This window comes from Vigna umbellata, chromosome 9 (genome assembly GCF_029865625.1).
Source record: "Vigna umbellata cultivar VRB3 chromosome 9, Vumbellata_1.0, whole genome shotgun sequence".
NCBI classification, from domain to species: Eukaryota; Viridiplantae; Streptophyta; class Magnoliopsida; order Fabales; family Fabaceae; genus Vigna; species Vigna umbellata.
In genome coordinates this window covers 20,746,312-20,770,820 of record NC_142173.1, presented here as the reverse complement: position 1 = coordinate 20,770,820, position 24,509 = coordinate 20,746,312, and positions in this window count along the sequence as shown.

Genomic DNA, 24,509 nt, shown 5'->3' with positions numbered 1-24,509 from the left:
CATTCATCATGGATTCGAAAAATGCAAAGTCGAGCACGGGGTCTATGTGAAGCAGACTACAGGAGGTAATTTGCTTATTGTTTGCTTGTATGTAGATGATTTACTTGTAACAGGTTCACAGCTGAAGGACATAGACAGATTCAAAGAATTGATGAAGTCAGACTTCGAAATGACCGACTTAGGAGAACTTAGTTATTTCCTTGGAATGGAGTTTACACGTTCAAGCAGAGGACTCGTTATGCATCAACAGAAATATGCAAAGGAGTTGCTCGAACGCTTCAAAATGCATGAGTGTAATGCTGCACGAACCCCTTTAGAAGCAAATGTAAAACTTGGGAAAGATGAAACCGAAGAAGAGGTAGATGAAACAAGATTCAAACAGATTATTGGATCCCTGAGGTTCTTGTGCAACAGCAGACCTGATTTAGTGTTTGGGGTGGGCTTAGTAAGTAGATTTATGAGTCAGCCGAGGAAGAGTCATATGGAATCTGTGAAACGCATCTTAAGATACATAAGAGGCACCTCAAATTATGGAATATTGTTCCCATATGGAAGTCATGAAGATTACTTGGAGCTCACAGGGTACTGCGACTCTGATTATGGAGGTGATACAGTTGAAAGAAAGAGTACATCAGGGTTCATCTTCTTTATGGACGGTGCACCAGTCTCATGGTCATCCAAGAAACAATCTGTTGTGGCTCTATCTAGCTGTGAAGCAGAATACATCTCAGGGTGCCATGCTGCCTGTCAAGGAGTTTGGCTTGAAGAACTGTTGAGAGAGCTGCAGATGATAATGGAGAAACCAGTGAAGTTGAAGATGGACAACACCTCAGCCATCAACCTTGCACGAAACCCAGTAAGTCATGGGAGAAGCAAACACATAGAGGTGAAGTTTCACTTCTTAAGAGACATTGTTAACAAAGAAAGGATTGAATTGTGTTACTGCAAAACTACAGAACAGCTAGCAGACTTGTTTACAAAACCTCTGGCTGTTGACAAATTTGAAGTCATGCGGGAAAAGATTGGAATTGTGTCACTCAAGGATTTGAATTAAGGGAGAGTAATGGCTGCCGTGTAATTCAAATTCTGTTTTCTGTTATTTCTTCAGGTGTATATATAAACAATGTACCCCATTCATTCTTTCAATGAGAGTTTATTTTTCTGATATACTTCTGTGATATTAGTCTTCTCTGCAATAGCTTTCGTTGCGGACATCAAGAGGTGATGCACGTCCAGCAGGTGTGTTTGGAGAGAATGGGAGGTGCACGAAGGGCTTCACCACGTTCCAGCAGCTTGGAGATTTGATGCCAAGTCTTGGAGAGAAAGGGGGTGCAATCCACACGTCCAGAGCATCTCGGTCCAACACAACAAGCAAAATGAAGGTGCACGGTGATTGGAAATTTGATAAGCACACGGGTTTGGCTTCCATCCATGGTTCAGCAAGAAGATAAGTGTTGAGGTGACACAAGCACGTCCACACAGCCCACCACAGTCCAGCAGAAGCTGTTGCACATGGACTCAAATGAAAGTGGTGTGTGCTGGATGAATGAGGGGGTATGTCCAGCAAGCAACCCAGCAGAGCAGCACGGGAAAGAGGGGGATTCACTTTTGGATTTTAAGGGCAACAACAACCACATACAGAAAGGGGGCTGATTTTGTTGGATATTAGGAAGCTCCAGCCGCCACCTATGGGGAATGGTTTTTTGGCTTTAAAAATATGTAGTCACGGGAGGAGCAGCACATTAGGTAGTGTGTTGTCACGGAGGGAGAGAAACACACGGTTGAGGAGGATTCATTTATATTAGAAGTGGTGTCACAGCTTGGAAGGTGCACATGGGTGATTGAAGAAGGCATTCAATTTATTTGCTTAAGGGTCTCGGCAATTCCAGCTGGGAGAAGAGGGCACACGGTGGTTATTTCCAGCTGCAGCATTGAATTTGGGTGGAGAAAATTTATTTATTTTGGCTTTGAGAATTGGAAGTGCTGATTTTATTTTGGGAAAGGCACATGCTTTCAATAGTTACATTTTTAATTTTAAAGAAATGAGTTCCAGCGCTGCTACATGGAGTGATATTTCTCCTTTAGAGATTCACATTTGATTTGGAAGAAAAGTGTAGCCATGTCCACGGGGAATAGCCTAAAAGAAATTTCAGCTCTGTTCATGCATTCTAATTTTTACGCCAAGCATTTTAATAGCAAGTTCTTCCGATAGCATTTATATAGTATTAATTGCAATTGTTAAATCTATGCTTTCCAATTTTATTCCAACACTTTACGTTGAATTTATGACTCCAAAGTTGCACGAAGCATTGCTTTCTTATTTAAGACGCCGTGTGCATTTAATTATTATATTGATTGTAGCACTTTTTGCAGATTTTCTTTTAATTCTCGGACACCAAATGTTTCTTTATTATATGTTACATTTTAATTAGTTCACACGTCTTGCCTTAGACCCGTTTAGTTTATCGTTTCCGTTCACTATGCTGTCAATTTTGTTCGGTTTCTTTATTTTTCTGTATTTCCAATTTCCGCACTTGCTTTAGAGATCGTTCGGTCTCGATGTAGAACCGTTCGGTCTTCATGCTTTGTTCGTTTATTTCACGGATTCCAATTATGTTTGGTTTTATTTAATTTCAAGTTTTAATTTAGTTTATTTGCATTCACAAACCATTCACAACCCCCCACTTTGTGTTTGACCTGATTCTCGAACCACATTTGGTCCCTGAGAGACGACCTAGGAGTCACTTCCTAGTACTATACTGCATTAATTTTGCAATCAACTTTTGTGTGAGGTGTGATGGACAAATTTATGAACACCAAAATATGATGTCACAAACTTGTTGAACAATCGGCAAGTATGACCGAATCGTTTCAAGTAATAAACTCGGTAAGACCAAGTATCGTTCTCCCAAAGGACTCACGACCTAGTTTAGTTGTGTGGTTCGTTGATTAGCTAAGACTTAAGAACGAAATATTTAGAGTTTAATATGCAAGACAGAAAATAAACATGTATGCATGAGTTTTGATCAATGGCAAAAGCAAAAGACAAGCACTTTAAATGAAATATATAGGTAAATATGTTGTTGGGGGTCAATTTCATCTTATCCACTCTCATATATTTTAGGAATCCAACATTCAAATCATCATTGTTAATGCCACTCTCTAAAGTACCTTTCAAGAAGGCTTCTCCCTAATTACGAGTTCATACAATTCCTAGCATTCCTAATAATTAGTTCATCAAGTGCAGGAGCTTAACGACAACCAATATAATATTGGGAGAGATTCCCTGGATCTAGACTTCCCCGTACGTTGCCGTGTCGACAAAATCAATAATCATGCATTGAATGAGTTAAACAAAGCAAGCATTAAGCAAAGAGGAAAAACCCTAACTAATGATGAAAGAAAGCATAAATCTTAGATTAAGATGCAAGCACAAATTCCATATATGAGAGCTTCAAAAGATTACATTGATTCCCCAACAAACATACAAGGTTTAGTTCACCATATTCATGGTGAACCTAGATGAACAATAATGAAAGAATGAAGGATAAAACCCTAGAAAGGTGAAGAGGTAGCCTGAGCATCCAAGATCCTCCTTCAAAGGGGTGGAAGAGAGAGTGTTTGCTTCGTTTCTGCCAAAGATACCAACCCTAAGACATCTAGGTCTTTAAATAGGACATAAAAATAATAGAAAACGGGTCCAGGCCCAAACAGATCATAAAATCGCATAAAACTGGCCCAAAACTCGTCTGGTTGACTTTTTTCGTATTCTGGTTGACTGGTTGACTTTTTGGTTGACTGGTTGACTTTTTTGGTACACTGGTTGACTTTTCTGGTTTCTGGTTGACTTTTCTGATTCCATCTCTCTCCTTCTTCACTTCTTTCACTAAATTCACCTTAAAACCTGCACAAAAACACTGAAATCAAGCATAAACCTGTCCAGCTCTCTTATTTCTAAAAATATGGATAAAAGCATGATTTCAAGCTAGTTTCTAAGTGTAAAGGTTGCTTTTTGTGTCAATTTTAAGCATGAAAATAACAGTTTTTCAACTGTTATCAAGGTGCGACCCTCTCAACAATTGGTAAAGAGCAACCAATTTAATGGGCTATCACATGAAAGTCCATATGAACATCTCACCACATTCAATGAGATTTGCAACACTGTGAAGATCAATGGTGTGCCGGATGAAGCGATAAAGCTTAGTTTGTTTCCTTTCTCATTGGGAGGCAATGCTAAGTTATGGTTGAATTCTTTTCCAGAGGAAAGCTTTACTGAATGGGAAGCCGTGGCTTCAAAGTTCCTAAATAAATACTTCCCACAATCCAAAATCAACAAAGGGAAGCAAGAAATTTCTTCTTTTAGACAAGGCATGGAGGAAACGCTAGGTCAAGCATGGGATAGATACAAGAGCTTGTTGAGAAAGACGCCCACGCATGGATTTGATGAAGCAACAATAGTCCTTCTTTTTCGTGGAGGTCTTGGTTCACAAACCAAGTTAATGCTAGATGCCTTAGTTGGAGGTAATATTAAGTGTAAGAATCCAGAAGAAGCTTTTGAATTGATTGACAACATGGCTACTAATGATAACGAGATGAACAATGAAAGAGGAGTTCCACCTCAATAGAAGGGAGTTCTACATTTACAATCTCATGATGCCTTGCTTGCACAAAATAAAATTATAACTCAACAGTTAGAGAATTTGACAAAGACACTCTCTCAGTTGCCAAAGGAGCTGAAAAACGTTTCACGGGTTCAACAACAACTCTGTGAACTATGTGGTGGTGATCATATATATGGTCAGTGTGCTTTTCCATCGGAGGCCCTAGAAGATGTCAATTATATGGGCAATCAATTCGAGTATCCCCAAGAAAATTTCAACCAAGGGTGGAAACCTCATCAAAGCATGGGTTAAGGTCAAAATGGACAAGCTAGACAAGCAAGACAATTTAATAGACCACAGCAGCAACCATCACTATGGAAACAAGTATATTTTCACTAAATGAAAGATCAACAAAGCTAGAAGACACTCTTCAAATATTTATGCAGGTGACTATCTCCAACCACAAGAGCACTGAAGCTGCTATAAGAAATTTGAAGATACAGGTTGGCCAATTGGCTAAGAAGTTGGAGGATATGCCTGACCAAAGTTTTGGGGCTAATACTAAGGTTAACCCTAAGGAAGAGTGTAAAGCTATTGTGAGTATACATGACGAGAGCGTGGACGAGAAAAAAGAGAGAGTTGAGTTAGAAAAGAGAGAAGAAAAAGAAGAGAGAATAGGTGAGGTTGAGAGAAAAGAGAAAGAAAAGAAGAGGGGAGAGAAATTTTTTGAGAAAAATGAAAAAGTTCTTCATTATCCTAAAGGGCGTGAGAAAATAAATAAAAAGAGACAATATGAACGTTTTAAGGATATCTTCAGGCAATTGGAGATTACTATTCCTTTGACTGAAGCACTACAACAAATTCTTGCTTATGCGAAGCACATGAAGCAAATCCTCGTAAAGAAGAGATATCTAGAGGAGGAAACTGTGGATAAAAAAGGAGATTGCAGTGTTATTTTGGAGAAACCACTTCCTTCAAAAGTGAAAGATCTAGGAAGTTTTACTATTCCTTGCGTCATTGGGAAGGTGAATATAAGGAAAGTCTTGATTGATTTGGTGTCAAGCATTAATTTGATGCCCTTATCTATGCTTGAAAGGATTGGAGATCTTGAAGTCAAAAGCCAACAAAGGTGACTTTGCTTATGGCGGATGGATCTTCCAAGAAACCCTATGGTGTAGCGGAAGATGTTGTGGTTTGTATAGAGAAACTTAAATTCCTGGTAGACTTTGTGGTGATGGAGATGTAGGAAGATGAGAAGATCCCAATTATTATTGGAAGGTCGTTTATGAAAATGACAAAGGTAATCATCAATGTGGATGATGGGATGATAGTACTTCAAAACCAAGAGGAAAAGGTGATCTTTGATGTCTTCAAAGCTGAGCAGCGGATTCAAGAGCATGAGGCTAATCATAAAGCTGCATGTAAGGATGCACCAGTGACTAGGCCTAAAGCTGTCAAGTGATAACAGTTGAAAAACTGTTATTTTCATGCTTAAAATTCATACTAAAAGCAACCTTTACACTTAAAAACTAGCTTGAAATCATGCCTTTTATTGATATTTTCAGAAATAAGAGAGCTGGACAGGTTTATGCTTGATTTCAGTGTTTTTGTGCAGGTTTTAAGGTGAATTTGGTGAAAGAAATGAAGAAGGAGAGAGTTGAAATCAGAAAAGATAACAAAAAGTGCAAAAAGGAGAAGCCGAAGTCACCGCTCAGCGGCAGTTTACCGCTGAGCGGCACTCTGGAAGTCACGTGAGGTCCGCTGAGGGGCAAAATGGCCGCTGAGGGGAGAAAACAAGTCACGCACTCACCGCTGAGCGGTATTTTACCGCTGAGCGGCACTTTAATGGGCTTGGACTTGACTTTTTGTAATTTACGAATGATATATAAGCTTTAGGGTTTCCTAGGGTTAGGCATCTTTGGCAGAAACGAGGCAAACACTCTCTCTTCCACCCCTTTGAAGGAGGATCTTGGATGCTGAGGCTTCCTCTTCACCTTTTTAGGGTTTATTCTTTCATTCTTTCATTGTAATTCATCTAGGTTCACCATGAATATGGTGAACTAAACTCTGTATGTTTGTTGGGGAATCAATGTAATCTTGTGAAACTCTCATATATGGAATCTGTTTTTACATCTTTTAATTAAGACTTATGCTTTCTTTTCATCATTAGTTAGGGTTTTTCCTCTTTGCTTAATGCTTGCATTGTTTAACTCATTCGATGCATGATTATTGGTTTTGTCGATACGGGCACGTACGGGGAAGTCTAGATCCGGGGAATTTCTCCCAATATGATATTGGTTGTCGTTAAGCTCCTGCACTTATGAACTGATCATTAGGAATGCTAGGAATTGTATGAACTCGTGATTAGGGAGAAGCCTTCTAGAAAGGTACTTTAGAGAGTGGCATTAACAATGATGATTTGATTGTTGAATTCCTAAAATATATGAGAGTGGATAAGATGAAATTGACCCCCAACAACATATTCATATCTATATTTCATTGAAAGTGTTTATCTTTTGCTTTTTGCCATTGATCAAAATTCATGCATACATGTTTATTTTCTGTCTTGCATCTTAAACCCCAATTATTTCGTTTGTAAGTCTTAGTTAATCAAGAAACCACATAACTAAACTAGGCCGTGAGTCCTTTGGGAAGAACGATACTTGGTCTAACCAAGTTTATTACTTGAACGATTCGGTCATACTTGCCGATTGAAAACAAGTTTGTGACATCATATTTTGGTGATCATAAATTTGTCCATCATCAAGCCGATCATCAAAGGTAAAAATTGTTTCTCTTCACAGGTTAGGGAAGAAGAAAAAGATGATAAAGGAAGGACGGTTCATGATGACTTGGTGGATGCACAATTCAAACTTGGCACACTTGTAAGATTCAAGAACAAGTTGTGGGTTGTGAAAGATTTCAAAGAGAATGGAGTGATAGAGATTGAAGCTCCATATTCAAGACGAGTCAAGAAGGTGGATCGAAAGCAATTTATGAGTTTGTGTGATGAAAGAAAGATGAACACCAACATTGAAGATGGAACATGAGCTTTATTGGGTCAAGCTAATGACATTAATAGAGCATTTGCTGGGAAGCAACCCAATGGTTTAAGAACTTTAATTTTTGTATTTGGTGATATAATTGTGAACTTTTGTTATTTTGTTTTGTTTTGGTTATGAGTTTATTACAGCACAACATCTACTGATGGATGCTAGGTGATTGAGTATCTACTGAAGGATACTATGCTATTAGACACCTATTCATAGGTGTTGATGAAAAGGATCTGCATCTACTGATGGATGCTAGGTGAAAGAGTATCTACTGAAGGATATTATGCTTATACACACCTACTGATGGGTGTTGGTGAGAAAGATATACGTCTACTAAAGGATGCTGGAGGATTCATGGGTCAGGCTCGTGACGTTAAACAAGCGCTACCTGGGAGGCAACCCAATTTTCTATTTTTTTTTATTTTGTTTTGAACTATATTTGCTTCTATTTTGTTATGTACTTGGCTTGAAACTTTATCTGTGTGCAATGGTTTGTTGATGCTATGATGATTGTGATGAGTATTGCTTCATGATGTTGATTATATTGATTAATGTTGAGATGATGCATGATGCTGATATAGAGGTGGTTGCTCATAATATTGTGAGACAGATGCATGATGATTTGTGATTGTGTTATTGAGCATGATGTTATCTAAATGTTGGAACTTGAATTAGCTTGTGTGAGGATTGAACTTAAGAGTTTTTGTGAATGATAGGTATTACTTTGAAAGCATGAATGACTTTGTCCAGGTTTCTATGATTGAATTACTTGCTTGTATGTGTCATATGATCAAGGCCATCTGTTGTTATTCCGTTTTAGCCAACGCTTGAGTTTAGCCCAATAAAAGAGAGCACAATGTGTTCTATCCTTTGGACCTTTAGCTTTAAACAGGATTTGAAAACCTTTTTTGAAAATCTTTACCTTGAGTTAAGTTGAGAATATTTGTGGTATTGATAAAGGTTCAAGTTTTGGGTTGTTGAGAACTTTGAAAGGGAAAATAAATAAGCATTGATCTAAGTGTTAAGCAAATGAAAAAGCAAAAGAAAAAAAAGACAATAGAATGCAAAGAAAGAAAAGCTCAATGCAAAAAAGGGGAAAATTTGGGAAGAAGTGAGAATGGTTTCTTAAAAAGAGAGAATCGTGATTAAATGATGAAATTATGAAATTATGAATGACTCTCTTAACTCAAAGATTTTGTAATCCAGAAACACCAATTTTCTTCTTAGCCCAGCCACATTACAAGCCATAGAAAAGACCTTGTGACGATACTTGCTTGTGAGTGTATTTCATTGTGGTTAAATGAAAGGCAAAGTTGATTCATGTGACATTGTGATAGTAGAGTGAATGAGTCACCTCTATATACACTTGTGTTTGAGAGAAACACTTTTCTTGGTGAGGAATAGTTCCATGTATGCATGATTTCATCTTTGCTTGGTTGATCATTCATGAGCATAGCATATGTTGAATATTTTGTGATTATCTGAGCATCACAATGAGCTTAATTGAATCGAGGCATGTATTCATCTTGACTGATATTCTTTATGATAAGTTGATTTGAGCAATTACTTGTCTTGAAAGAAAAATTTTTAAAATGTGTTGAATCATTGCATTGATTGGTTGAAAGCTAAGTTACATCTTGTTTGCTTGAGGACAAGCAAAGTTCTTAGATTGGGGTTGTGATAACGGTTGAAATACCGTTATTTTTATACTTAATTTTGATAATAAATAAACTCTTTTTGACTTAGAAACTTGCTTTAACTCATGTTTTTGCTTTAGTTTTGTGAATAAGAGAGTTGAAGGTGAATTTAATGGTTTTGTGCTAGATTCCCTTGATTTTGTAGGCTATTGGAATGATTTGAAAGAAGAGTTAAAGTACTAAATGGTTGGAATGCAGAAAAGTCAACCAGAATGCAGAAAATTCAACCAGAGTGCAGAAAAAGTTCCATAGAGCGCCACCATTAAGCGCCAGTTTGGTTTTAGAAGCACTGTTTCACGCCTGGGCGCCACCGCTGAGTGCCAGTTGAGTGTCGCAGCTACCGTTGAGCGCCATTTTGGGACGCTGAGCATTGACGAAGTGGGCTTGGGCCCATGTTCTGTATTTTTAATGAACTATTTAAGGTTGTAGTCGACCTAGGGATGATATCTTTGGACAAAAAGAGGCGAAAATACACTCCATTCACCCCTCAGAGGCGGATTTTCAATGCGGAAGCTTCGATATTCAACTTTTAGGGTTCTATCTTTCATTCTTTTCATTATTTTCATCTAGTTTCACCATGTCTATGGTGAACTAAACCTCCATTGTTGTTGGGGAAACAATGTAATCCTTTGAAAATCTCATGTATTGAATTGATTCTTGATTATATATGCTTTACTTCATTAATTGTTAGGGTTTTTCCTCTACGTTCTATGCATGCTTTGTTTAACTCATTCAATTGCATGATCATTGATGTTATCTATATGGACACATATAGGTAGATCTAGAACTGGGGAAATTCTCCCAAAATTAATATTACCTAGACATAGGGATAGGAGGGTTGGTTGCCTTTTGTTTACCCCTTGGCAAGTGTAACCGAATCATATCAAGTAATAATCCTGATAATACCAAGTATCATTTCCCAAGAGACTCACGGCCTAGACAGTTATGTGATTTATTAAATAATTAAGACTTGAGAACAAAGTGTTGTAAGTTTCAAATGCAAAAGACTGAAAAGTAAATATGTATGCATGTGATGATCAATGGGCAAGAAGAACAAAACATGTGAATTGAAATATATGGATGAATATGTTGTTGGGGTTTATCAATTTCATCTTTTCCACTCTCTTGTATTTAGGAATTCATCATTCTTTTCATTAATGTTAATGCCACTTTCTAAATTACTTTAAACCTGATGTCTCGACGAAGAAAGCCTAATCATAACCACTAGTTTACAATGTCTTGTCTCCCTAGCAATTAATCATGCATTATAATGAACTGAAGCTTAAAGGCAACCAACTATCATACTCCTATGTCTGGTTTGGTAATATACTGATGGGAGAGATTCCCCAGATTTAGATTTCCCCGTATGTGCCCACATCGACAAAACCAATAATCATGACATCGAATGAGTTAAACAATGCATGCTTTGAGCAAAGAGGAAAAACCCTAACTATTAATGAAAGAAAGCAAGTATCATATAAATGATCTTGAAGAACAAATTCCATACAAGAGAGCTTCTAAAGATTTACATTGATTCCCCAACAACAAAATAAGTTTAGTTCACCATATTCATCGTGAAACTAGATGAAATACATTGGAAAAGTGAAGGATAGAACCCTAGAAAGTTGAGAAAGGAGCCTTAGCATCCAAAATCCTCCTCCAAGGGGTGAAAGAGTGTGTTTTTGCTTCGTCCCAGCCAAAGATACAAACCCTAGAACGTCCTAAAGCTTCTATAATATTCTAAAAATTACAGAAAAGTAGGCCCAAGCCCAGAAAAGTGCTGATCAGCGGTAAATACCGCTCAGCGGTAGTAACGCGTTGCCAATTCTTCCCCTCAGCGACATAGTTACCCCTCAACGGTGCCAACGAGTACTGAAAAGTGCCGCTGAGCGGTAAATGGCGCTGAGCAGTACTTGCTGATTCTCTTCTTTTGCACTTTTTGTGTCCTTTTCTGTTTCCATCTTTATCCCTTTTCACTTCTTTCATCAATTTCATCTAAAAACCTGCAAAAACAAGGAAATCAAGCATAAAACCTGTCCAACTCTGTTATTTCCAATAATTCAACAAAATCATGAGTTCAAGCTAATTTCTAAGTTATAAAGGTTGTAATTGAAGTCAATTTTAAGTATAAAAATAACAGTTTTTCAACTGTTATCAACGACACTAAACAGTTATGTCATTACTCAACTAATTAAGACTCTAAAGAAAATATTTTAGGGTTTTTAGAATGCAAATGCAATAAAATAAACATGAATGCAATTTGATCAATTCAGGCTAAACACAAGAATGAATGAAGTTGATGATATTGTTGTTGGGGTTTAGATTTCACCTAATTTACTCTCATGTATTTATCAATTTGTCTTTCTTCATTAAGTCATAAAGGTTGTAATTGAAGCCAATTTAAAGTATAAAAATAACACTTTTTCAACTGTTATCACCTTTAAGCTTCTGTGCGAATGTATTGCATGATTAATTGTTAGGGAGAGAAGACACTATGAACTAGTAATTAGGAGTAGGCTTTCTTCACCGAGACATCGGGTTTAAGAAAAATTAGAAAGTGGCATTAACATTAATGAAGAAGATGAATTCATAAATACATGAGAGTGGATATGATAAGTCAAAAACCCCAACAACATAATCATTCCATATTTTATATCAGTCACCTTTGCATCTTTCAATCCAATTGATCAACACTTGGATTCATATTTATTTTCCGCAATATAAACACAATGATTTCGGTTACAAGTCCTAATTAATCAAGAAATCATATGAATGTTTAGACCGTGAGTCTCTAGGGAAACGATACTTGGTCTTACCAATTATTATTACTTGATACAATTCGGTACACTTGCCGAAGTGTTAACAACCGTCTTTGCAGATTTCAGAGCTTCTTCAAGATATTTTTCAAGCTTTTCATTATCCTGCACAAGATTATCAATTATGTATTCATAATCTCTTCTCTCATATGATAATCGATTCACTTTGTACTGAAGTCGCATGGCCTCTGCATGAATTTCCTAAAATGCATTCAGTAGCATCTAGTACTTGACTTCTATTGGTTCATTTTCGAATTCACGATCACTATCATCGGCTGATTGTGGATAGCCTGCGATGAAGCATAGATTTGACTCCTCTTCAGCACTATTGTCATTATCACTTGAAGAGTCTTCATCACTGTTTTCCCAAGCAATATAAGCTTTCCTCTGCTTCATGTTCTTGTCCTGAGGATACTTGGAGAATTCTTTCTGCTTGTTCTTCAAGTCTGGACAATCAAGCTTGATATGTGATAACAGTTGAAAAACTGTTATTTTTATACTTAAATTTGACCTTAAAGACAACCTTTATGACTTAGAAACTAGCTTGGAATCATGTTTTTGTTGAAGTTTTGGAAATAAGAGAGTTGGACAGGTTTTATGCTTGATTTCCTTGTTTTTGCAGGTTTTAAGATGAATTGAGTGAAAGAAGTGAAGGAGCTAGGAGTAGGTATCAGAAAAGAAAGAAAAAGTTCATAAAAGGAAGAAGCCGCATGTACCGCTCAACACCATTTACCGCTGAACAGAACTTTGAAGACCCGCAGTCACCATTGAGGGGCAAAACTGCACCTGAGGGGCAGAATAACAGTCACGCACTAACCGTTGAGCGACATTCTTATGGGCTTGGGCTTACTTTTCTGCAATCTTTAGAATATTATATAAGGTTTTAGTTGACCTAGGTAAGTCATCTTTGGTTGGAACGAAGCAGAAACACACTCTTTCACCCCTTGGAGGAGGATTTTGGATGCTACAGCTCCTTTCTCACCTTTCTAGGGTTTTATCTTTCACTCTTTCATTGTATTTCATCTAGTTTCACCATGAATATGGTGAACTAAACCTTTATTGTTGTTGTGGAATCAATGTAATCCTTTAAAACTCTCATGTATTAAATTTGTTCTTCAAGATCTTTTAAAGATACATGCTTTCTTTCATTAATTGTTAGGGTTTTTCCTCTTTGCTCAAAGCCTGCATTGTTTAACTCATTCGATGTCATGATTATTGATTTTGTCGATATGGACACATACGGGGAAATCTAGATCTGGGGAATCTTTCCCAATAGTAGTATAAACCTAGACATAGGAGTATGATGTTTGGTTGCCTTTAAGCTTCTGTGCTGTGTAATGCATGAGTAGTTGCTAGGGAGACAAGACATTGTAAAGTAGTGATTATGATTAGGCTTTCTTCGCCGAGAAATCGAGTTTAAGGTAATTTAGAAAGTGGCATTAACAATTAATGAAGAAAGATGAATTCTTGATTACATGAGAGTGGATAGGATGAAATTGATAAACCCCAACAACATATTCATTCATATATTTCAAACCACGTGTTCTGTTTCTTCTTGCCCATTGATCAATACATGCATTCATATTTACTTTTCAGTATTTCGCATTTAAAACTTACAAGAGTTGGTTCTACAAGTCTTAGATAATCAATAAATCAGATAACTGTCTAGGCCGTGAGTCCTTTGGGAGAACGATACTTGGTCTTACCAGTTTTATTACTTGATACGATTCGGTTACAGTTGCCGAGGGTAAACAGTTTTTGGCGTCGTTGTCGGGGACTCATGGTTTAACTAGTCTATTTGTGTGATTATTGATTAACTTTGACTTGATTTGTATTGTTTTTATATTATTGATTTATCTTTTTATTTTTGTATCTTTAAGTTTATCTTTTTTTGTATTTTTTATCTTTTTGATTTTATTTGTTTTATCTTTCTATCTTCTATCTTTTTATTTATCTTCTCTATCTTTTTCTGCTAGCAATTGTTTCTAGGAACTTGTCTTCTTGTGTATGCAGGAAGCAATTCGGACAGAAGCAAGAAAAATTCAGAACCTCTTCTTGAAGGCTTGGACGAGAGTAGACGGAGGAGAAGAATCCGTACATCTAGAGAACTATTCCCTCCTCCATAAACACTTTTACAACCTTCACCACAAAGGTTTAACCAAAGCACTGAAAATATGGCAAAGGAGAATAATGGTAGACGCACTCTTGCTTATTACATCACTATGGTTGGCCCTCAACATTTTAACAGTATAGCAAGGCCGAGGGTCAATGCTGCAAAGATGGAGGTGAAACCGGCGTTGATACAGTTGGTCAAGAGCAACCAATTTAATGGGCTATCGCATGAAAGTTCGTATGAACATCTCACCACCTTCAATGAAATTTGCAACACTGTGAAGGTTAATGGGGTGCCAGATGAAGCAATCAAGCTTAGTTTGTTTCCTTTCTTATTGGGAGGCAATGCTAAGCTATGGTTGAACTCTTTTCTAGAGGATAGTTTCACTGAGTGGGAAGCTGTGGTTGCAAAGTTTTTAAACAAGCACTTCCTACAATCTAAAGTCAACAAAGGGAGGCAAGAGATATCTTCTTTCAGACAAGACATGGAGGAGACATTAGGTCAAGCATGGGATCGATATAAAAGTTTATTGAGAAAGACTCCCATGTATGGCTTTGATGAGGCAACAATAGTCCTACTTTTCCTTGGAGGTCTTGGTTCACAAACCAAGTTGATGTTAGATGCCTCAGCTGAAGGTAATATTAAATGGAAGACTCCAGAGGAAGCAACCGAGTTGATAGATAATATGGCTACTAATGACAATGAGTTGCACAGTAAAGAGGAACTCCAATTCAAAAGAAAGGGGTTCTACAATTTCAATCCAGTGATGCCTTGCTTGCTCATAATAAAATCATAACTCAACAGTTGGAGAATTTAACAAACACACTTGCACAATTGCCAAAAGAGCTAAAGGGAGTGATGAGTCAATATTTTCTTGATTTCACTTAGTTTATTGTGCTAAAATTAATCGGGGAATTGTGCTTAATTGTCCGATATTTTCCCATTTTTACTAATTGTGCCTAAATTGATCAGAAATTCTTATTTTAATTAATTTGAATTATCTGAGCTTATTATTTGCATTATTAATTGAAGGAAAATTGTTGGATAATATTTTGGACTTGAAAATAAATTTCTCATCAATTATATTTAAACAAAAATGAGAAACAAGTGAAATTCATTTTCTTGCTAGGGACTTCATTTATTGGCAGAGCATGTCACCGCCCATGGAAGACAACATTGTTGTCAAGCAATTCATTTTTATTTAGATGGAGGTGCACATGGCTCATGGGGACCGTCCAAAGAAATGCATGTGTGATTTTTAGTGAGCTGCCATATTTGTTTTGAAGCACTTACGGTATGGGTAATGTCCACCGGGATCATGGAAAAGTCTAGCTGCCACCTAAGACATGGACATTAAAGAAAAGGACTTTGGCATTTAGTGGGGGGTAGCCTACGGTCTTGCACGTCCAGCAAGAGGGGCCCATGGAGGAGTCCAACATCACGAAAAGGGAAGTTATTTTTGGTGCTGTCCAGACACACGGGATGGGTAAAAAAAAATATATTTTTGGCGTAAAGAATGTAAGTGGAGAAGAGAGGACTGCAGCACGTTAGCAGCTCTCGGTTTGGTCCAGAGAAAAGCTGCTGCCACGGCCTGTGAGAGCAAGCACACGTCCACGCTTCATTTTCCAGGAACAGCCATGGCTACCACGTCTTTGAGCTGGATCTCATGGAAGCACACAACAGCAGAGTGAAACATCTTCACGCGAAGGAAGAAGCATCCAGCAAGCTTGAAAGCAGCGTCCATCACGGTCCAGCAGAAGCAGCGCATCCAGTAAGCAAGCCCAACTATCTTCACCTTGGTCCAGTAGCTTAGAGCTTCACGGTGGTGAAGGAAGGAGAATGAGCAGCCACCGAGAGCAAGAAAGAACACAGCTCCACAATCCAACACGTCCAGCTGCCACCGAGAGGGAGATCTTCATCCAGCTGGAGGTGCACAAAGGCAGCAGCCACCATATATAAGGAGGGGTTCTCACGGAAGAAGCAAGGGGTTGGAACGTGTAAAAGGAGTCACGGTCAGAAAGCTTCGTCTAGCAGCAGAAAAGATGGCAGCAAGGGACTGGTCCACGTAAAGGGTGAGTGGTGCTCTTGGACGGCTGGAACAAGAGCCCGCATAGAGACAAACACGGCTGAATGGAATGGAGAAGAGAAGCAAGCAGCTGAACTGCATAAAGCACAAGCTGCACTGATTTACTTTTGGAAGCAGAGAGGAGAACACGGTGATTATTATGGAGAAAAGAAAGCAAGACATGGAGGGTCCACCTTTTTTGACTTTTAGCATAGATTGAAGAAAAAAACAAAGGTGCTAGTGAGACAAACACACGGAAAAGCTGCTAAAGAAGCACAATTTTATTTTTTTCTTTCTTGGAAAAGCACCTCACGGCAACAATAAAAGGGGGAGTGGGAGCAGCCAGAAGGGTATGGGGTGACGGCCTGGGAGAGCCTCTCTCTTCCAGTAGCGCTCCAGTAGTGTAGAGTAGGTAGGAATAGAGTAGAGAGCCTTCGTGAGGGAAAGAAGCTGGACACTGTCCAGTTGAGAGCAAGGGGCCGTGAGCTGTACACGGATAGTAGGGTCTGAAACGGAGATGGAAGGATACGGTTGAGCAACAGTGCACGTTAGGTTCCTCTTTTATTTTCTTTGTTGTAATGAATTTTAATGCAATGAACAGTTTGATTTAATTTTGTGTTACTGAATTTTCAAAGCTATTTCACTGTTCCGTTTACTGATGTGATTTAAATTCTGCCGTGATTTAATTTCTGTTGTTGTTTGTATGCAATTTAATTTCCACTGTTGTTTGCACTGTGTTGTTGATGATTTCATTTTTTATCACTCGTTGTAATTTAGTTCTAAATATTTTACTGCTGTAATGTTGATTTTGTTTTCATATTTAAAATTTGTTGTTCTCTGTTTTTGCTGTTTATTGTATTTTCGTTTTACTGTTTTAATTTTTGTTTTACTGTTTTGAATTTTAATTCAGTCGTGTTTAAATTTAACGCAACCAAAAATCACAAACCCCCCACTACGTGTTGATCTGAGACTCAACCCAAATTGGTCCTTGTAAGACGACCTAGGAGTCACTTCCTAGTAATATACTGCATTAATTTTGCAAACAACTTTTGTGTGAGGTGCGACCCTCTCAACAAAATGGCGCTGTTGCCGGGGACCAATGGTTCGGTTTTAGGTCTTTTGTTGTGTTACTGTGTGTTGTGTTTTGTCTTGTGTTGTGAGTGTGATGTTTTGTTTTGTGTGTGCGTGTCGCATGTTTGATTGTGTTGAGTTTTGTTTGTTTCGTAATTTTTAGCATTTCCTTTCCACCTTCCCCCTTCTTTCACCATGTCTACTTATTTTGGTTATGTGAATACTGCTTCTTTTGCTTGTGCCTCTAATTACGATTCTCCTTCTGCATGTTACTCTGATTGTAATTCATATTCTACTGATTTTTATGTTGAGAATAATATGGCTCATCCTCCAACATATGAAAGCTCTCCTTGGGAGCCAGTTCCACCTAATAGGGATGGTGATCATTGATGACAAATTTATGAACACCGAAAAACGGCGCCACAAACTTGTTGAACAATCGGCAAGTGTGACCGAATCGTTTCAAGTAATAAACTCGGTAAGACCAAGTATCGTTCTCCCAAAGGACTCACGGCCTAGTTTAGTTATGCGATTCGTTGATTATTTAGGACTTAAGAACGAAATAAGTGGAGTTTAATACGCAAAACAGAAAATAAACATGTATGCATGAATTTGATCAATGGCTAAAACAAAATACAAACACTTCAATGGAATATATGGATGAGTATGTTGTTGGGGTTATCAATTTCATCTTATCCACTCTCATATACTTTAGGAATTCAACATTCTTTTCATCATTGTTAATGCCACTCTCTAAATTACCTTGCAAGAAGGCCTATCCCGAATTACGAGTTCATACGATTCCTAGCATTCCTAATAATTAGTTCTTTTAGTGCAGGAGCTTAACGGCAACCAATATACTATTGGGAGAAATTCCCCGGACCTAGACTTCCCCGTACGTTCCCATATCGACAAAATCAATAATCATGCATTGAATGAGTTAAACAAAGCAAGCATTGAGCAAAGAGGAAAAACCCTACCTAATGATGAAAGAAAGCATAGGTCTTAAATATAAGATGTAAAAACAAATTCCATATATGGGAGTTTCACAAGACTACATTGATTCCCCAACAACAATACAAGGTTTAGTTCACCATATTCATGGTGAAACTAGATGAATAATAATGAAAGAATGAAAGATAAAACCCTAGAAAGGTGAAGAGGTAGCCTGAGCATCCAAGATCCTCCTTCAAAGGGGTGGAAGAGAGAGTGTTTGCTTCGTTTCTGCCAAAGATACAAACCCTAGGACGTCCTAAAGCTTATATACTATTCTAAAATTACAGAAAATTTAGGCTCAAGCCCATAAGTGTGCCGCTCAGCGGTAAAGTACCGCTCAGCGGTAAGTGCGTGAGTTGGTTTCTTCCCCTCAGCGGCCATTTTGCCCCTCAGCGGATCCCCCGTGAGCTTTTGAGTGCCGCTCAACGGTAAACTGCCGCTGAGCGGCAGTTGCGGCTTCTTCTTTTGCACTTTTTGATGTCTTTTCTGATTTCATCTCTCGCCTTCTTCACTTCTTTCACCAAATTCACCTTAAAACCTGCACAAAAACACTGAAATCAAGCATAAACCTGTCCAGCTCTCTTATTTCTGAAAATATGAATAAAAGCATGATTTCAAGCTAGTTTCTAAGTGTTAAAGGTTGCTTTTAGTATCAATTTCAAATAAAAGCATGATTTCAAGCTAGTTTCTAAGTGTTAAAGGTTGCTTTTAGTATCAATTTCAAGCATGAAAATAACAGTTTTTCAACTGTTATCACAACCCCAAACTTAGAACTTTTCTTGTCCTCAAGCAAACAAGATGTAACTCAATCTTCTACCAATTCATATGATGGTTCACTCATTCAAAAATTTCTTTTCAAGATAAGCAAAGACTTCAATCAAACTTTTGACCTAGATTTCAATCAAGATGTGCACATGCTTTAGTGTTCACAAAGTCAGTTAATATCAAACAATTGCTATTTTTCATGAATGATCAATCAATTAAGCATGGATGTTCATGTGCTCATGGAATACTTCCTCACCAGGTAAAGTGTTTCACTCACACACAAGTGTATAAGAGGTAATCACTCATTCACTCCACTACCACAATGTCACATGAATCAACTTTGCCTTTCATTTAACCACAATCAAAACATTTACAAGCATGCATCATCACAAGGACTTTTCAATGACTTATAACGTGGCTGGGCTAATCAAGAAAATTGGTTTTTCTGGATCACAAAATCCTTGAGTTAAGAGAATCATAACAACACAATTATTCTTATTTTTCCCAACTTGTCTTTACATTGAGCTTTGCTTTTTCTTTTCTTTTCTTTCTCTTTTTCTTTTCTTTTCACATTCTTATTCTTAACTTTTAGCTCAATGCTTTTCCTTTTTCTTTTTCATGCTTTCCCAACAACCCCAAACTTGAACATTTAACAATACCACAAAAGATTTTCTACTTAACTCAAGGTAAAGCTTTTCAACAAGGGTTTTCAATTTATGTTCAAGGCTAAGGGTTTAAAGGATAGAACACAAAGTGTTCTCTTTTAGTGGGCTAACTTCATGAATTTGGCCAATAAAAAGGGTTCCAACAAACGGCCTTGATCATATGATGCAAAACAAGCAATTGATTCAATCATAGAAAACCTGGGCAAAATCATTCATGCTTTCAAAGTAATAGCATTCAATCAATAAAAACTCTGGAGCTCAAAACCTCACAAATAAGCTCATTCACATTTGACATACACATCCTGCTTAATCTCACAATCACAATCATAATATCATGCATTTGTTCACAAAGCTTGTGAATCACCTGTATAAGCATTTAATGTGCACATCTATCTCAACATCAATCAATCAATAATCATCATCAAGCATTACTTATCACACAATCACAGTCAATAGCAAACCATCATAACAAACCAGGTTTCCAATAGAGTACATCAACCCTAGTCTAAAACAAAAGTAAATACGTACAGAACACTGGGTTGCCTCCCAGTAAGCGCTTGTTTAACGTCACGAGCCTGACCCAAACTTTCAAGGATCAACCAACAACATCATTGTGGACAATTGTTGCACCTCTCCCCCTAGATAGGGCTTGAGACGTTGACCATTCACCACCCAACTTTTCTGTGGATCATCAGCAGCTGGATTAAATATTTCAATTGCTCCATGCGGATGCACTTCTTTTATCACAAATGGTCTTGACAATTTTGACTTCAGCTTCCCAGGAAATATCTTCAATCTTGAATTGAACAATAGTACCTGTTGTCCTGGATTGAAAACTCTATTCACCAACTTTCTATCATGATAAAATTTGATCTTGTCTTTATAAGCCTTGGATGAATCATATGCATGTAATCGCATTTCTTCAAGCTCCAAAATCTGCCTTCTGCGTGTGCATTGAGTTTCATAAGGATCAAAATTCAAGAATTTCAAAGCCCATAACGCTCTATGCTGCAATTCTACTGGCAAATGACATGCTTTCCCATAGACTAATTGAAATGGTGATAATCCCATAGACGTCTTCATTGTCGTCCTATAAGCCCAAAGAACATCATCCAATTTGAGAGACCAATCCTTTCTTGATGAAGTCACTGTTCTTTCCAGGATCCTTTTTATCTCCCTGTTAGACACCTCAGCTTGTCCATTGGTTTGTGGATGATAAGGTGCAGCTACCTTATGTTTCACTCCATAGTGTTTGAGTACTTTTTCTAGCTGATAATTGCAAAAATGAGATCCTCCATCACTAATCAACACTCTTGGAGTGCCAAAACGTGAGAATATCTGCTTCTTCAAGAATTTAATTACCGTGCTAGCATCATTTTTAGGACAAGCTAATGCTTCCACCCATTTACTCACATAATCCACTGCTACCAGAATATATTCATTGTTGAAAGATGGAGGAAAGGGTCCAACAAAGTCAATACCCCAGCAATCAAAAACCTCAACCTCTAAAATGCCTTGTAATGGCATCTCATGACGTTTAGTGATCGTCCTTGCTCTTTGACATTTATCACAATTTCTGGCATGATTATGGGCATCTCTAAATAAAGTTGGCCAATAAAATCCTGATTGAAGGACTTTTGTTGTTGTTCTTTCTCCATTAAAATGTCCTCCATAAGGTGAATCATGACAATGCCAGAGAATTCCTTCCGCTTCTTCATTTGTCACACATCTCCTCAGAAGATTATCTGCTCCAATCTTGAACAAATAAGGATCATCCCAAACAAACTGCTTGGCATCATGCAAAATTTTTTTTCTTTGTTGCCAAGTTAAGTCTTCTGGCATGACTCTTGCAGCTTTGAAATTAGCCATATCAGCAAACCAGGGCCTCTGCTGAATATACATGAGTGTTTCATCTGAAAAAGATTCCCAGATTTCGGATTCCTTGCTAGTGACCTCATTGTTAACTAACCGTGACAAATGATCAGCAATCAAGTTCTCACTTCCTTTCTTATCACGAATTTCTACATCAAATTCTTGCAACAGTAGTACCCATCTAATCAGACGTGGCTTAGAATCTGGCTTTGTCAACAAATATTTGATAGCTGCATGATCTGTAAAGACAGTCACCTTAGATCCAATAAGATAAGGTCGAAATTTCTCTAAAGCATACACAATAGCCAGGAATTCTTTTTCTGTGGTAGCATAATTCAGTTGAGCATCATTCAGAACCTTGCTAGCATAATAAATTGGATGAAACTTTTGTTCTTTTCGCTGGCCAAGAACAACTCCTATTGCATAATCACTTGCATCACACATTAATTCAAAATTTTGATTCCAATCTGGCACTACAATTACTGGAGCTGACACTAATTTATTCTTCAATGTGTCAAAAGCTTTCAAACAGTCTTCATTCATCACAAAAGGAGCATCCTTCATCAAAAGATTACTCAATGGTTTAGCAATTTTTGAGAAATCTTTGATGAATCTTCTATAAAACCCAGCATGACCGAGAAAACTCCTAATCCCCCTTACATTTGTTGGTGGAGGCAGTTTCTCAATGTCTTCTACTTTAGCTTTATCTACCTCAATTCCTTTAGCAGAGATTTTATGCCCCCAGCACAATTCCTTCAGTTACCATGAAATGACATTTCTCCCAATTAAGAACAAGATTTGTCTGAACACATCTTTTGAGAACAGTGTTCAAATTAGCCAAACATCTTTGGAAAGAATTTCCAAAAACTGAGAAATCATCCATGAACACTTCAATACATTTTTCTAAGAGATCTGCAAAAATTGCCTGCATACACCTTTGAAATGTGGCTGGAGCATTACATAATCCAAATGGCATCTTCCTATATGCAAAGATACCAAAAGGACAAGTAAAAGCCGTCTTCTCTTGGTCTTTTGGATCTACCACAATTTGATTGTATCCATAATATCCATCTAGAAAACAATAGAAAGCTTGACCTGATAATCTTTCTAACATCTGGTCCATGAAAGGAAGAGGAAAATGATCCTTTCTAGTAGCTTTATTCAGCTTCCTGTAATCAATGCACATACGCCAGCCAGTAACTGTACGAGTAGGAATAAGTTCATTTTTATCATTATGAATTACTGTCATTCCGCCTTTCTTTGGAACCACCTGTACTGGACTCACCCATTCACTATCAGAGATTGGATAAATGATACCAGCTTCTAGCAGTTTCAACACTTCTTTTCTAACCACTTCCTTCATAACAGGATTTAACCTTCTCTGTGGTTGAGCACTTGGTTTATAATCTTCTTCCATAAAAATCTTGTGCATGCAATAAGTTGGGCTAATACCTTTAAGATCTGATATTGACCACCCAATTGCTTCTTTGTTGGCTTTCAAAATTTCTATCAACTGCTCTTCTTCTTGTAGAGATAAAGAGTTATTGATGATGACTGGCTTTGTTCCATCTTCTTCTAGAAAAACATATTTCAGATGTGATGGCAATCTTTTTAATTCTGGCGTCTTTGCTTTGACTTCTTCTTCCTTATCAATTATTTCAAAGCTTGGATCTTCCACTGGACTCTTTTTCAATGTTTCCAAGTCCATAAGACATTCATCAATTAATTTCTCTTCTTCTTCATCTAAATCTTCACAACCATCAATGAGAGTTTTCTCTAATGGAGAAATATTTCGCACCATCCTTTCTTGCACCATACAAACTTCATCAAGTTCATCAAATTGAAAACATGCTTTGTCATCATTTGGATATGTCATGGCCTTGGATACGTCAAAAGTAACTTCTTCATCATCAACTCTCAATTTAAGCTTACCATTTTCTACATCAATTAAAACTCTAGCAGTCTTCATAAAAGGTCTCCCAAGAATAAGAGGAACATCACTATTTCATTCCATCTCCATCACAATAAAATCCACTGGGAATACGAATTTATCAACCTTCACTAGAACATCTTCAACCACTCCATATGGATATTTAAGAGACCTGTCCGCCAGTTGAAGAGCCATTCTGGTTGGTTTGATTTCCAAACCCTGAATTGTTCTGCACATGGATAGCGGCATTAAATTAATGCTAGCTCCTAAATCAATCAATGCTCTTCCAACTTTCAAATCTCCTATGGTGCATGAAATAGTGAAGCTTCCTGGATCTTAAAGTTTAGGAGGTAGTTTCTGTATGATTGCACTACAGTTACCCTGTACATTGATAGTTTCCTTTTCAATGTACTTGTTTTTCTTTGTAAGAAGTTCCTTCAAAAACTTTGCATATGTTGGCATCTGTTGCAATGCTTCCAAGAATGGTATAGTGATCTCCAGCTTCTTAAACAACTCCATGAATCTTTCCAACTGCTTTTCTTTCTCCTTCCTTGAATAAATTTTTGGATAAGGAAGTGGCTTTTCACCCTCTTTTTCTTTTTGTCTCTCCTCTCTCTCTTCTCTCTTTTTTTTCTCTCCTCTCATCTTCTTCTTTTTTCTTTTTCTCTTTCTCAACCCTTTCTTTCCACTCACATGTTTCTTTTTCACTCTCACTCTCATTTTTTTTTCTCCTCTTTTTCTTTTTTTCTCTCCTCTAACACTTTACCACTTCTGGTCACAACAGTTTTACACTCCTTTATGAGATTATCATGTTTCATCTTGTCAACTATTCGCTCAACATAGATCTCCATATTTTTAAATGCAG